General features: G+C 49.3%; 1 long non-coding RNA gene across 5 annotated transcripts; it reads right to left on the reverse strand.

The window, feature by feature from the left end:
- Positions 1 to 9,497: 9,497 nt before the first annotated feature.
- LOC103886983 lies at positions 9,498 to 17,286 on the reverse strand. Of its 5 annotated transcripts, none has more exons than XR_001905739.3 (4): positions 15,707 to 17,286; positions 14,344 to 15,310; positions 10,687 to 10,769; positions 9,498 to 10,580 (listed from the first exon to the last, which is right to left on the reverse strand). It is a non-coding gene; the product is annotated as an uncharacterized LOC103886983 (long non-coding RNA). The 5 variants fall into 5 exon arrangements; XR_001905737.3 differs by having other exon boundaries at positions 14,344 to 14,437; positions 15,226 to 17,286; XR_001905736.3 differs by having other exon boundaries at positions 9,498 to 9,982; positions 10,411 to 10,580; positions 14,344 to 17,286.
- Positions 17,287 to 17,652: the final 366 nt, after the last annotated feature.

The raw sequence follows: 17,652 nt of genomic DNA on the forward strand, positions 1-17,652 counted from the left end.
AGAAATGTAACAAGCCCTCAGAAGACGATTTATGAAAACAAAACAACAAAATGTGTAATTCTGTGAATATACTAAAAACCATTGAATTATACACTTTAAATGAGTGAATTGTATGGTATGTGAATTATATCTCAACAAAACTTTTACAAAAAAAAAATTAAATACTGAAAAGTAGATGATTTCCTGGAAAGGTAGTTTCTCATTTTAAGATGTAATTATCAGCCTGTGTGGGACCTGCTTTTCTCTCTGAGCCTGTCCTGTTTAGAAATATCAGCATGCGTTTCCCATCAGCACCACAGAACCTGACTGCTCCCCACCCCACAAATCACTCAACTTCGGAAAAGGGTGAGATTTGACAAATCCCAAAAGAGCTAAACAGGAGAGCCATCACTATTCAGGTTTGCGTTTGCAAACTGAATCCTTACTACCACAAATAACGGCAGCTTGCACTTGCTGAAGAGCTCTTCTGAGCCAGGGCCTGCTTAAGCACATTCAGTGCTCACATGAGCCTGTTGCCCAGGCTGGAGTGCAATGGCGGGATCTCGGCTCACTACAACCTCTGCCTCCTGGGTTCAAGTGATTCTCCTGCCTCAGGCTCCTGAGTAGCTGGGATTACAGGTGCGCACCACCACACCAGGCTAATTTTTGTAAGTTTTGTATTTTTAGTAGAGATGAGGTGTCACCACGTTGGTCAGGCTGGTCTCAAACTCCTGACTTTGTGATCCGCTCGCCTCAGCCTCCCAAAGTGCTGGTATTACAGGCATAAGCCACCGCGCCCAGCCTACCTGGAGAGCTTTAAAAGCCACTGCTGCCTTGTTCCCATCCCTGGAGAGTCTGATTTTATTGCTTTGGGGTGCAGCCAGAGCACAAGCTTTGGGTTTTGTTTTTTTTTCATAGCACACAGGGGATTCTAATAAGAACCCTGGCTCTAGAGTCCATGTTTACATTAAAGAGGCTATTTACTTCTTGCCTGGTACCATCCCTGTGACTTGGGTAGCTGTCCCTGGCTAAATTCCTCCATCTGGGGTTAACAGAGAGAAGGGGAATGAGTTTCAGGACAATGGCTGTGGCTGCAGGCTCCTGCACAATCTATCTGGCCCTGTCTGATCTTCGGCCTCTGCTGGCCTTTTCTTCCCCACAGCTGGAAACCTGACCTCAGTCCCAGTCCAGTTCCACCCCACCTCGCCCATTCTGCCCCAAGCCCACAGCCCAATTCTCACCCTGGGTGGGGGGAATCAAGGCAGCCGTAGCTCAAGAGTGTGTGCCAACAGCAAGAATTCCTGATTATTAATCCACCCACGCCAATATTGGGATCCTATAAGCAGGTTGTGGTCTGCACTGTGAAGCTGGTTAAGGTAACTGCAGGCCTGTCCAGCTCCTCCGGGCTTAGGATCTCATCAGGAACCTGGCTCCCTTCTCACATGTGGCCCCTGCATTTCACTTAGTGAAGGGGAATCTTGTCTTCCTGTTAGCCTTTGATCCCCGGAGCTGCCCCTTTCTATTTTAGTCTTTAATTCCTTTCCCACCACCGTGCCTGACTAGGCAGGTCTTCCTCAGACCAGTTTTGCACCGCAGTCCCCCTGGCAGGCTGCCTCCTATAAAATATCCCTCTTTGGTGGGGTGTAGTGGCTCATGCCTGTAATCCCAGGACTTTGGGAAGCCGAGGCGGGCGGATCACCTGAGATCAGGAGTTCGAGACCAGCCTGGCCAACATGTTGAAACCCCCATCTCTACTAAAAGTACAAAATTACCTGTACATGGTGGCATGTGCCTGTAATCCCAGCTACTCTAGAGGCTGAGGTGGGAGAGTCGCTTGAACCTGGGAGGTGGAGGTTGCAGTGAGCTGAGATTGTGCCACTGCACTCCAGCCTGGGTGACAGAGTGAGACTCTGTCTCAAAGAAAACAAAAACAAAAAGAAGTCCCTCTTCAAGGCCCACACACTTGTCCAGAATCTACATTTCCAATGTTAAATAGGATTTGCCCATCAAAATAGAAACATACAGTAGGCTCCTCTGAAGTTAACATGGAAATTCGATTAGAAAAACAAGACTAAAATACTTGAGGAAAGAAAATGGGAAACCTGAGACTAAGATCATGACCCCTGGAAAGGATATGGCCATCCCAGCCTCAAGAGCTCTCAGCTCTGGGCTGCTCCCCTGCCTGCTCCCAGGCATGCTGGCCCCCACTGCAGGAGGGGACGTCCTCTCTCCCTGCCTTCCAGCCCAGGCCAGCTCCCTCTCCTGCCCTCAGGAGTCAGCTGCAGGAAGGAACCGGAGTCAGCTTCAGTCTGACAATCACAGCAGGAAATGGCTAAACTCTCTTGGGAAATTTTGGGTCTCGGAGATCCTGGGCCTCATTTTTGACCTTTATCTCCAATACGGACCCTTCTTATACTCAGCCATACAGTATTCTGACTCCACAGCTCCCAACTCTTCCTACTACAGCACTCCCTGGCTCTCAAGGCTTTTGGCTTTGCCTTCTGGAAAGCTTGTTCCATTGACGGGAGTTCCCCATGGCTAGGGGCCTCTCCTCCTTCTCACTGGAGTTGAGGACACAATGGGTGACAGCTCTTGCGAGTGGAGGCTGCTCATTCTCCTGCCCCCCGTTTACCTAAGGCCTGGAACCCACTGTTGGCATCTTGAAGCTTCTTACTGCTGTTTACAGGCAAATATGTGTTCACCCTCCTCTAGAAAACGCTTCTCTGCTGAGATCTGTGCCATCCTCCTCCACCATCTGTCATGTTTAGAATTAGTTCATTTGCTGACAGAAAACCCAAAATAACAGTATCTCAAACACTCGAGATTTTATTTTTTAAGTTAAAGAAGTCTCTGAGGCAGAACGTCCCGAGCAGGTAATTTGGCTTCATGAAGTCTTCGGGGACCCACGCTTTTTCCCACTCATGGTTCTCCCATTCTTAAGGTGGAAGCCTCATCTTATGGCCCAAGATGCGGCCCACACCTCAGCCACCACGTCAGAGCTCCAGGTCGGCCACAGAGAGAAGGGAGCAGGAAGGGCTTCCAGAGCACCCTAGAGCAGGGACACAGCCACTCCCAGCGACCGGCTAGGATGAGCCATGTGATCTTAAAAAGTCTGAGTGGCAATGGCTCTGGCTAAAAATCTAACCTCTTCTTGCTAAGGAAGAAGGGGCTGATGGATATGGGAGGGAAGTCTCAGTCTCTCCCACATCACCCTCATTACTGGCCTCCACATATCTTAGGTCTCCCCTCACAAGGTCTGAGGACTTCACTGCTCGTTTCCCTCAAACTGTGCCAACATCTTGGGAGTCCTCAGCACTGCATCAGCCATCTCTTGATACCTCCATCCAAGCTCTCCCTCCATCCAGCCTCCTATCGTCAAGGCCACAGCAGGGAGCTTGTCATCCCAACTCCGAAGTATCCAGCTCACTGAACTCTTATCCTTCCTGCTTGCCCCTCTCTCCCACGAAACCTCTTCTAGGATCTCATGGGGATCTTGAGTTCCTGGCCTCCTCCCCACTTACCAAGTAAAAGAGCCCATCATCAATGCACTGCTGTTTCTGCCCCTCTGCCTGCCGGCCTGGCGTCCTCATGGTCTCCCGTCCTTGTGCACACACTCCCTGCTCCTGCTTCTGGCTGAGCCAGCCCTTGCCCTCACCGGCTGAGCCCCCTCCTCTGCTGCGCAGATCACACAGCCTCAGTCAGCAGCTGCATCCCAAAGAGAAGTTACATATTTTGTTGCTGTTGCTTCATTTTGGGAGACGCTGCTCCCAAAGTCTCTCACGTGGACTCTGTCAGCTCCTTCTCCCATTTCCCTTCACAGCCCTTTCAGACCCTAGTGCTTTCTGCAAGCCTCCCTGCCTCCCAGCCACGACTGCTTCCTGTTTTTTGGAAGAGATGTCCTCAGTGTGGCTGCCACCACTTCCTGCCCTGTCACCAGCGAACTTCTCTGCTCGTGTTCTCCTCTCTGTCCCCTTCTCCGAGGACGGGTGGTCCCTCTGCTGAGCTAAGACTGAACCGTCCACAGGTGGTAAGCCTCTCCTCCTCCTGCCTTCTCTGGATTATTACTCCTTTGAGTATCCTTCCATCACCTGTGCCTTCAACCTCTTCTTCATCAGCTTCTTCCTCCCTGAAAAGAATATGAAGATCTCTTTCAAATTACAAAAGTCCTCTGTGTATCCCGCTCTCTTGGCCTATATAGATTGTTTTGCAGCAAAGTTTGTTGAGAAAGTTGTCTTTGCTCCCTTTATCCACTTCTCCAACCATTCGGGCTCCCACTCTTTCCTCTCTGGCTTCTCCTCTCACAATTTCCTGGAAACTGGGCGAAGGCTTCTACTTAGATGGGCTTTCCGGGGCTCTACTTACAGACTTCCCTGGGGCAGGAGACACCATCAGCCATACCCCACCCCTCTACTCCCCTAGTTTTCCTGGCACGACTCTTTCTCTGTTGTCTCCCAGGCCAGCCCCTTTCATCTGGGTGTCTTGGGAATGCTGTCCTCCCAGCGTTCCCGCAGTCCATGGCTCTTCTCTTCGCAGGGCCCATCTTCCTCCCCGCAGTGATCTTTCACACCCAGGATGTCAGCTGCTGCTTACCCCCAGCAGCACTTTCTGGTTTGAGTGGAGCTGAGCTCGCCAGGCCTCAGGCAGGTCTGGGCATGTCTGGGGACCTGGTGAACGGACGCGCCCAGGTCTATTTGTAAGGGAACTAGCAGTGTCCCAGGAAAGAACCAGCCTGTTGTTTTGCCTCCTCGGTGACAACCGATCAACATATTTAACTCAACACACATTAATAAACACTCTTCTAGAACTGGGGGTACAGCAGGGAACAAAACAGGTACAATTCTGGTCTTCATGGAGGCAGACAGACACAAGATAAGTAAGATCACATTGCAAGAAATGCCGAGGAGAAAAAGCAGGGTGAAGGGATAGGATGTGTGTGTGTGTGTGTGTGTGTGTGTGTGTGTGTGTGCATGTTGACATTTACAATAGGGCACTCACTGAGATGGTGACATTTGAGCAGAGACTGAAGGGTTGGTGTGTGATCATGTGCATGGAGAGTATTCCAGGTTGGGGGACAGCAGGTGTAATGAAGCTTATAGGAGGCCATTGCTTTGGGCTGAGCTCTTGCACTAGGTCCAACAGACCAGACCAAGCCAGAATGGAGCCACTTGTGCTAGCTTGCTATATAATTAAACTTAACTCTAAAATGGGCCCATTTTCTAAAAAATAGGAAAATAATCAGAAGGGCACCAGCTTACCTGAGCAGGCATGATAAGGAAAACCCCTCTGTTTTAACACTATCAGGAAAGTCACTTTGAAACGAGCATCCCTCTTTGTGCTCCATTTCTGCTTCTTCAGCCCTCTTCTGCCTATAAGCCCCGCCCCCCACCTCAGTGCATCAGAGTACCTGTTCTAAATCTGTAGATGGGATGCTGCCCGATTCATGAATTGCTAATAAAAGCCAAGTAGATCTTTCAACTAATTTTTTTAAAAAAGATTTTTTATAATAGTCCTGAGAGAACAGCAAAAATTCTTTGCTTGAGAACTGAAGGAAGCAGAGTGAATTAGACTAACCCCCAAAATAAGTCAGACCAATAGTGGTGGAGGGGTGTGTGTGTGTGTGTGTGTGTAGGGTGGGGGTATTAGGGCTGATAATTTAGGGTTTTGTAAAAACTTGCGTTTTACTCTGAGGTAGGAAGACTAGGGAGGGTTCTGAGCAGAGGAGTGATGTGTTCTGATTGATGTTTTAAAAGGCTCACTGTGTTGAGAATACGCCAAAGGGCAGAAACAGACCTATGACAATAATCCAGGCAAGAGAAAATGGTGGCTGGGTCTGGGCTGAGAGCAATAGAGGTAGTAAGAAGAGACTAGAATCTGCTACCTTTTTAAGAGTAGCACTGGCCGGGCATGGTGGCTCATGCCTGTAATCCCAGCACTTTGGGAGGCTGAGGTGGGCGGACCACGAGGTCAGGAGATCGAGACCATCCTGGCTAACACGGTGAAACCCTGTGTCTACTAAAAATACAAAAAATTAGCCAGGCGTGATGGCAGGTGCCTGTAGTCCCAGCTACTCGGAGGCTGAGGCAGGAGAATGGCATGAACCTGGGAGGTGGAGCTTGCAGTGAGCCGAGATCACGCCACTGCACTCCAGCCTGGGTGACAGAGTGAGACTCCGTCTCAAAAAAAAAAAAAGAGTAGCACCAACAGAATTTGCTCATGGTGGACCCACAGATGATGCTATTTAAGACAGAGTAATCCAGTCTCTGGGTGTTATTGTCTACTTGGGCTATGCCTTCAGATTGCACAGTGTGGGATTAGGGTCTTTTTTCCTTGTAGCAAATGGATGTTCCCAATGTCAGTCATTGTGGAAAGATGTTAATCCTGAGGTAGGAGGAGAGGCATGCTTGGATAGGGGCCAGGGTATCAGTGGGGACTGGGGCAGAGATGCTGGGGACCTTCCTGGTGATGGTGGTGTTGGTGTTGTTGGTGATGGTGGGGGTGGATGCTGAACGAATTAGTCCTGATCTAGAGGCAGACCAGGACCTAGAAAAGGCTTGGCTGGTGAGAGACTAGGGTTGGGCTGGGTTCTGCTGGTTTTCAAAGAAGCTACTTCTAATTGTGGTCATACGTCACATGCTTTTTGTGCATTTGTTCCTTTTCAATGCAGACAGCAATGCCCTCGACAGTGGGTACATTGGTCCCAGTGAGACAGGGCAATTGTGGTGGCTCCTGGAATGAGCATCTGGACCTAGGCATGGCTCTGAGTCTTGGGTGGTCCAGGACACCACCACAGTGAGCAGGAGCAGGGAAGGGGGAACCATGGATAGCAGGTGGCACAGAGGTCTAGTTCAAGAAGTAAGTTTATGTAACCTCCTGTTCCCCCTCCCCCACCCCCCACATATACCAGGGTTTGCCAGGATTCCCTGGAATATGTTGAGAGGGGCTGGAGTTCCCTAAGAGTGGGAGGAGGCAGAAGCAGAGAAAGGCTGTCCTGGGTGACTCATTGTCATACTATTTTTGACTACAGGCTCCTGTTGCCTGGGAAATGTGCCTTCTTATAGTCAGCTGACTCCCAATCTCTCTCTCCAGACTGGCTTTCTTTCCTGATATCCACACCTCTTGGGCGTGTTGCCTTAGATATCCCAGACCTCAAACCCAAAGTGAGCTCTTCTCTTCTGCAAACTTCTCTCTCTCTTGTTCTCAGCCTCCAGAATGACACCACAAGCCAGCCAGCTGCCCAGGCTGGAACCCTGGGTCAAGTTTGAAGCCTTCTTTCCTTTTGTCTGTCACATGTAGTTAATCATAAGGCCCTATGTATCACCTCCTAAACATCTCTTGACTCCCTCTTTTTTTTCCATCCTTTCTGCCCTGGCCAGAGTTTTGGGGTGATTCCTTACAGGCACTTTTGCCTCATTGTGCCCTCCTCTCTGCTCCTAACCCCCCATGGCTCAGAGTGACCTTCCCAGTGTCACCTCCTGCTCAACGTTCTTCAGTAGCTCCCATCACCTTTGGGAGATGACATACAGCAGATAAGGCCATGTTGGTATGGCCCAGGCTACCCGCCAGCCTCTGGCCACTCCCTGCAGCACTTCATGGGCAGTGATTCTGGACAGCTAATAGTTCCTGAACCCTGCTGGGGTTGGGTTGGGGTGGGGGACACTTATTCCCAGCATCTGTCTTTCTGCAGACTGGAGGGAATTTCAGATTACTGGAGGGAACTGTAAAGAGGAGATACTTAGAGCTTCTCACAGACCCCTTCTCTGTTCTCCTGGGGCTGGGGTGGGCTCTGTGTGACCTGGGAAAAGAAACAGAGCGCACTCACCTGGGCATCGACCCTTTCTTGTCTTGAAGTAAAATGCATTCGGGTCTGTTTTCCAGTGTTCATGGATTGGGGTAGGCTCTGCTTTGGGTAGGAATGACCCTAGTTTTGGGTGGAAGGAGTTCAATTTATGGGGCACTCATTAGGAAACCCACTCCCTCCACAGTGCTATTTATTATTCCCTTAAAGTTCTAGGAAAACCAGGCTCTCTCACACCTCTGTGTTGTAGCCTCCGCTCTTCCCTGGAAATGTCCTGTCCTGCTCGCCCACATGGCAGAGTTCTCTGTCGTGGTGTCTTGCTCAGGCTCTGCATCTGCTGTGGCGGCCGCTTCCCCCACCTGCCCTTTCCTGCGTGCAGACTCCAGTGCTCCTTCCTGAGGCTTCCAGCACACTCTGGGCATCTTCCATTGTTACAAGAACCTCAATAAATAGCAATGTCCTTATGTCTTATGCAGGGGTGTTTTTTTCTGGCGGGGTAGGGGGCGTGTGATGGTGGTGGGGGTCATCTTTTCATCTTTATGGTAGTTGTGCCTTGCAAATGGTCCAGCACACAGTCTTTTGGTAACTGTTTGCTGAATAATTCAGTTCAACCTAGTCTATTCAGCATAGATTCTATTGTAAGCACTGTATTTTGCATTGGGAAACACAAATGAATAAGATATGATGGGGACCCCAGAAAGCGGTGCAGCTTGGTGGTGAAGACACACTTGCGTAATGTAAGTCCTATACTAAATCTATGAAAAATGTTGCACTTGTGTGGTTAAGAAGTATTGGATTTGGAACTGGGACTCCAAGTTTAAATTCTAGCTTCAAAACCCAGTAGCCTAAATTTTCATAGCTGTGAAATGGGAATAGTAGTACCCATCTCATAGCTCAAGGATTAAATAAGATAAAGTATGTAATCACATCCTGCATGGTTACTGGGCAATAATATACGCTCAAGTAATGTGTGCAGAAATGAATATGCCTCATTTGATGGGAGCACAGAGCCTAGAGCCTTTGGATTTGCTTGGGGCAGCTGAGCAGACTTCACAGAGGAGACATTAGCACTGGATTCAGAGAAAGTAGCTGGAAATGGCACTTCTGGAGAGAGGTCTTGGAGATAAACTTCCTGGGGCTTGGCCTGGGGGCTGCAGCTAGGTGAAGCTGCAGGCCAGGCAGTTTCCAGAGCAGCGGCCACAGCAATGGGATCTGTGGCAAGATCCCCTGCCCCAGAAGCTGCTGAGTCACACTGAGGCCCAGAGGACTCTGTTTTGTTCCGAGTGAGCTTTCGGCTGAAGGACAAGCCTGGACAGGGCCTCTGTTGCTGGGACTTTGTGCCCAGCTCTGTTTTATAGGAGCAGCTTGGAGCCCTGCCTGACCCCTTCTATCCCTCCCATCCCTGCAGGGAGGCCCCAAGGAGCCTCAGCCCGGATTCCTAAAGTGAGTTCCAGCTCTGGTTTAGAGAGGGGTGTGTTTTGCTTAGAGCTTTATTTTAAGCCTTGCAGCACCCAAAGCAAAAAAGCCATAATTCTTGCATCATAGCAGTAGGTGTAGAGGTCAAGCAGCCCTCAGGATGAAATCCTAGCTCCTTCAGTTCTTGACCTGGTGTAAGTTATTTGACCTCTTCAAGCCTCTTTCCTTCATCTGTCAAATGGGAGTAATAAGGCACACTCCCCAGGTGTGTTACCAGAATTAAATAAGAAAACATGCATTTTCTTAGTTAACACAGTGAAGAGCTTTGCGCCTGGCATTTATTATTCACAGTTGCTGTGTGGGAAGGTTCAAAGAAAGGACCTGGAGACTCTCTCCCTTGATCTAATGAATCATGGAGTCCTGCAGACTCAGTGTTTCTCAAACTTTATGTCCACATCACCCAGCGATCTGGAGGATGCACAACCTGATCCAGGAGGCCTGGGGGGGACCTGAGGGTCTACATGATTGATGAGCTTCCGGGTGATGCCCTGGCTGCTCTGCAGGACCATACGGTGAGCACAGGGCTCCAGACACTTTTCTCCCCCTACCCCACTCCACCCCAGGGCTCCTCTCCCCTCCGTCAGGGCCCAGGTAATGATCTTCTCACGAGTTTGGCTTTGTCCAGCCTTCTTCACCTCTATGCCTGCAGCTCACTGTTGCATCATGATTCCTCTTGAAGTGTAGGAGAAACTGCTGATATACAGTCACATATGATCGGAGGAGCTGCTGCTTCTGCTGGGGGTGAGGGCAGGGGATGACATGACTCTCTCAGGAGGAGATGGCTTTTTATCTAGCAAAACACCTTGGAGACTGCTTGGTGTGAGGGAGATGAGGCACCCAGGGCTTGCTTTTAAGGAGACCTTAAGTGGTCTGAGGCTTAGCAAGATAGCTATTGCAGACATGCTCTCCATGTGTGGATGGTGCTTGTTAGGCTATTTGCTGTGACTCAGTTTCTCTGTTGAAAAAGGGCTTAGAGAGGGCCAGGCCTGTTGAAATAGGGCTTAGTGGGGGCTAGGTACGGTGGCTTATGCCTGTAATCCTAGCACTTTGGGAGGATCACTTGAAGTCATGACTTTGAAAAAGGGCTTAGCAGGTACCTGGGATTGTCAGTGAGGGGAACTTGCTCTGGGCAGGCGGCTGGATGCAGGGCCCAGACCCACCTTCTCCTACCGTATCACTCCATCCCTGCTTGGCTCCAGTGGAAGGTGGGAAGTGGGGAAGAAAGGGTTCAGTTCAGCCTTCAAGAAACAATGGTCACACAGATGTTTAGACAGATTAAGTCTTGCTTTACAGAGCTTGTGGCCATCTCCATTAGGTGGTCAGAGATACTCTGGAGAAAAGAGGAAAACATGCAGATGGATGCTGAGGAGTAAGGCTGATGTCCCGGTCGAGTGGCTGCCTGCACTGCTGGGGTCTAGATCCCACACAGGCCTTACCTTCAATTGCGATGCCTTCCCACAGTTTTCTGTTAGCCATTGGCTTCGGCAGGTAAGAAGCACTGTGCTGGCTTCACATAACTCTAATGTCAAGAAATACAAAATTGAGATTTACTGAATTGTGCAGAAATGAAGGAGGAGCTGTGTACCAAGAAAGAGTCCTGAGCTGCAGTCAGAGATTCTGCTACCAGGGGTTGGAGTGGTTGATCTCTAAGGTCAGATTCTAAGAGAAGATCTGGAGGAACATAATTTTCTAGCTGACGAATGAAGGAATGCAGATGGTAATTACTGCACATAAAACACATTCAGGAGGACATTGGGACCTCTGTGAGGCTTTATCTACTTTTTTGGTCTTCTTGTACAAAAGAGATGATTGGCGTGAGCCTGGCTGGTTTGTTAGCTAAACACAGATGTGCACTTGCAGCTGTAGTTACACTTGTTGGGCTGTTAGGAGGAAATTGTATATTGTGCATTCATGAGAAACTGATTAAACGGAGGAAGCTGAAGGTTCACTGGTGATGGCTGTGATCCACTTTGATGGACTACATATAAAGGAAATGCTTTAAAACATTTGAGGACCTGGAGTTGATCCATAACACATTATTTTACACCTATGGTACCTCTGTGGAATTAAAAAACACCACTTTCATCATCTTATTTATTTATTTATTTACTTATGTATCTGCTTCAAGAAAGTAATGGAAGCAACTTTAATTAATTAAAAACACATATGTAGGCCAGGTGTGCTGGCTCATGCCTATAATCCCAGCTTTGGGAGGCCGAGGTGGGAGGATCACTTGAGGTCAGGGGTTCGTGACCAGCCTGGCCAACATGGTGAAATCCCGTCTCTACTAAAAAAATACAAAAATTAGCTGGGCGTGGTGGTGAGTGCCTGTAATCCCAGCTACTTGGGAGGCTGAGGCAGAAGAATTGCTTGACCCTGGGAGGTAGAGGTTGCAGTAAGTCAAGATCGCGCCACTGCACTCCAGCCTGGGCGACAGACCGAGACCCCATCTCAAAAAATGAAACAAGACAAAAAAACCCACATATGTAAACTAGGTAGCTTAAAAATAAGTCAGAAAGAGATCAGAAACCATAGAGAGGGAGTGGGAGAAAGTTCTGCCCAGAACCTAAGGTGAGATACTAGGTATTAAATGTAATTCTGAGCCTCTCGTCTTGGTTTTTTCACCTTCTTATATATGTGACTCTGCTGGAGTTGCATTTCTCATGGATCCTTCCAAAGAAGTCAATAAAAATTTCCCCAGGAGTCCCAAGCTTGAGTCTAGATCAGCATTTGGCAGATTTCTGAGCCTAGAGACAGAGCACAGGCTTCTCTGGCCCATGATCTCTGCCCTGTGAAAGCCCTTGCCCTGATCTCAGCTCCCATGATGGGCATCCAGTGGCAAGGGGGCCTCTGTGAGTACATTGAGATGAGCCAGGAGGCCTGATGCTGTGCCTGAGACCCAGTCCTAAGAATAGACCCACAGCTGGTGTCCATGCCTGGCCCATGTCCCCTGGCCAGCCTTCTTCCACCTGCTCTGTTAAGAAGAAACATGCACCCTGTGGCTACAGTCCAGCTCTCCTCAGCCCTCTTTCTTCCCCTGAGGCTTATTTAGATCACCTGCCTATTTCTGAACCAATCCCTGAAACCAAGGGGCATGGATTGTCACAGTGTTCTTGTGATGCATGGCCCTCTTGGCTCCTAGGAGTCAGGTCAACTTTACCCAAAGGACCCAGGATGATGGTGGAGGAGGAGTGGTACCTCAAAATAAACCCAGGGTACCATAGCCACACACCAAATAAAGAAGCTGCCAGGCCACAAAAATAGGTGTTATTCCCCACACCCATGTAATTACAAGTGAAGTGCATGTTTCATATGGGAACTGCAAGGTGCTGGGAGGCCTGACCTGGGATGAGGCATTGGGAGTGTTCCCTGAGGAAGGAGCAGCTATCACCAAGTGAAGGTTGTTGGTTTATTCTAGGGCAAGGTGACTCCAGCTGTCATGGGAAGGCCCAGAGGCAGGAGGAAATGGAGTCCTTCCAAGGAACTTAGAGCTTCACTGTGACTGGAGCTCGGAGAGCAGGGATTGGGGGTGGTGAGTAATAGAGAGGAAGGCTGGCACAGGTGGGAAGCCCGGATGCCCAGCACCTTTCATCCCTACCACCTTTAACCCCAGCCAGGTTCAACTGCCAAGCTCCATACACTGCTTTCTGGGAGTTCCCGTGGAGCTCGTGTTCAGAGCCTGTCTTCAGGCACCTTGGCACAGAAGGAGCCAAGTGAAGATCAAATCAGACCAGGCCATGTCTCTGCTTAAAACATGAACAAAGTTCTAGGTTCTCAGCATGCCCGTCAAGGCCCTGCCCACACTCCAGCCTTCTATCTCCCTGCCTTGTCTTCTCCCTGCTCCGCAGGCCCAAAGGCCTCCTAGTGCTGCTCATCACTAAAGCCACAATTACTAAGGACATCCTCATGTTTTAAGCAGAGACATGGCCTGGTCTGATTTGATCTTCACTTGGCTCCCAGCTACAGTGCCTGAAGACAGGCCTGAACACGCAGCCAACGGGGAACCTGTTATGTATGGAGCTTGGCAGTTGAACCTGGCTGGGGTTAAAGGTGGTAGGGATGAAAGGTGCTGGGCATCCGGGCTTCCCACCTCGCCTGTGTCACTTCCTCTCCTCTCTATTACTCCATCACTCCCCAATCCCTGCTCTCCGAGCTCCAGTCACAGTGAAGCTCTAAGTTCCTTGGAAGGACTCCATTTCCTCCAGCCTCTGGGCCTTCCCATGACAGCTGGAGTCACCTTGCCCTAGAATAAACCAACAACCTTCACTTGGTGATAGCTGCTCCTTCCTCAGGGAACACTCCCAATGCCTCATCCCAGGTCAGGCCTCCCAGCACCTTGCAGTTCCCATATGAAACATGCACTTCACTTGTAATTACATGGGTGTGGGGAATAACACCTATTTTTGTGGCCTGGCAGCTTCTTTATTTAGTTATTGGCTATGGTACCCTGGGTTTATTTTGAGTTACCACTCCTCCTCCACCATCATCCTGGGTGCTTTGGGTAAAGTTGACCCCACTCCTAGGAGCCAAGAGTGGGCAATGTGACCAAGGCTAGGCCAATCAGGACAATCCATGCCCCTTGGTTTCAGGGATTGGTTCAGAAATAGGCAGGTGATCTAAATAAGCCAATCAGGGCTAAGGACACTTGGTCCCTGGATTTTGGTTTGAGTTCTTGAGATCCTGACTTACTTCCATGGTCCACAGTGGTGACCTAAGCCTGAAGTTGCCTAGGCCACCATGAGTAGCCTGAGAATTGAACTAGCCCAGAGGGTGCAGAGCCAAGAGATGACTCCTAGTGACATCATTTAAGCTCTAACTCAAGCTGTCCCTAAAGTCAAATCTAGCCTTGCACATTTCAGCTACAGGACTCAATTCTCTTTTTAAACACAGACCTGCCTGGGTTGGATCTGGTGAGTCACAAGTGGACAATCTCCTCAGCCTATGTTGTCTTCCTTCTGCTATGAACACAGGGGCTGTATTTGTGTCCCCAGGACCTGGCTCAATGCCTGGTGCCTAGGAATGTTCAACAAAGGAATGAATAATAAAGAGAGGGGTCCTGGCTTCTCCAACATCACCCCTTCACCCTTTCATACCTGGAAATGAGACGCAGATTGTGGTTCTCTCTGGGTGATGATCTTATTACAAAGCCCTGTTGGAACCAATTTTCTTCAGAGCAAGGAACTCCAACTACAAGAAAGTAGCCACTTATATGGTGTGACAAAAGGGGCCCTGGGAAAGCCTTGTTGCTCAATAAAATTTACAAAGTGCCTTAAGTTCTATTGTTAGCAAGATTCCTTTGGCTTATGGTTCTGAGAACACTTGAGAATTCTCTGTAAATATGTCTGTATTTGCTTATATGAGTATAAAGAAACTCTGAAATGATACACAAGAAACTAATAAAAAACAGTTACTGAGAGTTGGGATGGGAACTGTCCCAATGGAATGAGGCAGGCACAGGAATGAGAATTGTTATAGTGTTTGAATTTTGAGCTGTATACATGTTTTGGCTTTTCAAAAATTAAATTAAAAAAAGAACACCCTTGAGAGTGCAGAACCACTAGAAGCCATTAGCAGCTCTTCCCAGCTGTAGGGGAGGACATTTATTTACAAGCTTGTTTTTCAACTGGAGTAACTGGTTTCAGAAGGGAGGCCCTGATAGACTGGACAGGAGTGGTTTGTCTTGGTTGAGGAAAAAGGAGGTGAAAGAGGGATGCAGAAGCCAGGGGACCATCTGGAGAGGTCTGGACTGGGCAAATCGCTGAGAGAGAAGAATTAGGCAGGTTAAACAGAGGGGTAGGACATCAAAGATACTTTCTCAAGGGCCTAGCTACCCCTGGCTGGACTTGATAACTTCCAAGACTCTTTTTTTTCCTTTAAAAAGTTCCTTATACCAATGCTCTGTGTCTTCAGGCATGTCCCTTGAGGGCTCTGAGCCCATGGACTCATCTGTAAAATGAAGGGGTTTGATGAATTACCTAATCTACTGTCCCTTCCACCTGTGCCGCTTTCATTTGAAGTTGCTGTCTTCTTGCCAACTCTCCGTGTCCTAAAGCCCCACTCCTGTTCAGAAAAGATACGAGTTATTACCAGGGAACACAACCTGTACCTTCATAACACGATAAGCTTAAACACTGAAGAGAGCTTCAGTGTCAAAGCATTTACTGGGGGCATTCACAGTTCCTTCCTGTGTTTAAATATGGCTCACAGAGGTTAAGCAGAGGAGCAGGTAATGAATTAGCTGAGCATGCAGCTGCCCAACGTACTTCCTGCCCTGCTCACCTGCACCCTCTGGGGCTCCCTCACAGGTCCTCTGATGCCCTTGTGACACAGAATGCTCCCTCACTGCCCAAGGGACTTCAGCAGAGCTGAAAAATCTGTGCTGGTGGCCATGACCCTAGAAAGGCTGTTGCACTCACTCCCCTCAGACTGTCACAGGCAAGGAAGGCCCTCCCTTACCTTAGGAACAAAGTGGTGGCAGCTTCTGTGGTTGTCAGGTAGTGATCAGGGGGCAGCAAAGGGAGCATGGCAGCATTTGAGGATGGCTGGAAGGACACAGACCTGGTGCGGGTGATGGTGGAACAGGCAGGCTGGTTTGTGGGGCTGGAGGGTGGGCATGGGCCATAGGCACAGGGGCTGCTGAGTAGTGGAAAGGCAGGAGTTCACCAAGGCCTTGAGAGGTGACAACATGCTAGCAGCCCTAACTCTCGGCACCTCCTCAGCCTTGGTGTCCACTCTGGCAGCGCTTGAGGAGCCCTTCAGCCTGCCGCTGCACTGTGGGAGCCCCTCTCTGGGCTGGCCGAGGCTGGAGCCAGCTCCCTCTGCTTACCGGGAAGTGGGGAGGCAGAGGCACGGTCAGGAACCGGGGCTGTGCGCGCCACTTGCGGGCCAGCGCGAGTTCCAGGTGGGCGTGGGCTTGGCGGTCCCGCACTCGGAGCGGCTGGCTGGTGCTGCCGGCCGTGGGCAGTAGGGGGCTTAGCACCTGGGCCAGCAGCTGCGGAAGGTGCGCCGGGTCCCCCAGCAGTGCTGGCCAGCTGTCGCTGAACTCAAATTCTCGCCGGGCCTCAGTTGCCTCCCTGCAGGGCAGGGCTCAGGACCTGTAGCCCACCATGCCCGAGGCTCGCCACCCCCCTCCCACTCCTCCTCCTTTGAGTGTGGCTCATGGCTGTCCAGGTAACCAATGGGGAACTGGAATGGCACTGGAGGGGACTCAGCTGTGTTCTCGAACCTTGAGCACAGGGCTTTGGCATGCGTCTTTCTACCTCTACCACCTGCCCCTGCCCTTCAGCTACCCTGGGTGAAGAAAGTGCCTTTGGATGTCAGGTGCCTCCCCATGCCAGGGTCCTGTGTGCTGGGAGCTCTATGTACCTATCACCTGGTGGCTGGCATTAGATGGCCTGAACTCTCTTTGCCCAGAGTGTCATAATTCACACACCTATTTCTTTTAGAAATATGACCTCGATTGACTCCTCTTACTTTGTATTTCTTAAATATTTTTCATTTCCCTAATTTTCCCTGACCTTCTCCCATTCTCAATCCCTGCCAACAGGAATCTCATTGATAAATCCACTTTCTCCCTCCCTGCCCATGTCCTGCCCCTTCTTCCAAGAAGCCCTTGGCAAAAGGCTTCACTGATTGCAAGGTGATAGTTCACAAACTTGTCTACAGCCCTAGGGGGTGGCAAGGCAAAGGGAGTGGGCTGAGATACTTTAGCTATGGGAGGGAGAGATGAAGAGACAGCCAGAGGCTAGGCCAGGTGTTGTTCTTTTTCTTTTTAGTTCTGTGATCTTCAGAAGCTACTTAGGCAACATGACCCAAAATCTTAAGACATCTGTTAAATACTGTATATCTACAATATGAGTTATATAAGAAGGGAAGTTGGTAAACAAAATGAGTTTGGGCTTTGCAGTCAAATACATTTGGATTGAAATCTCAGTTTAACTATTTAGCTGAAGTGTGATGTGGACAATTCTTTGAAGAATAATTACTTTTTTTTTTTGAGACAGGGTCTTGCTCTGCCACCTAGGTTAGACACAGTAGCCTGATCGTAGCTCACTGTAATCTTGAATTCCTGGGTTCAAGCGATCTGCCTGCCTTGGCCTCCTGCATAGCTAGGACTATGCCAGACTAATTTTAAAACATTTTTTGTAGAAATGGGTCTCGGTATGTTACCTAGGATCTTCAACTCCTGGCCTCAAGCCATCTTCCTGTTTCGGCCTCTCAAAGTGCTGGGATTATGGGCATGAACCACTGTGTCAGCCAGAATTATCGTTAAATTTGGCTCAAGAAACAACAAAAATGTTTGAACTATTATTTTATCCTATTCCCTGTGGTTTCCTGTATGTTTGAAATATTTCATGATAAAATATATTTTAAACAGTCAATAATGCTCAACAAACACTGAC

This window comes from Papio anubis, chromosome 8 (genome assembly GCF_008728515.1).
Source record: "Papio anubis isolate 15944 chromosome 8, Panubis1.0, whole genome shotgun sequence".
Lineage (NCBI taxonomy): Eukaryota > Metazoa > Chordata > Mammalia > Primates > Cercopithecidae > Papio > Papio anubis.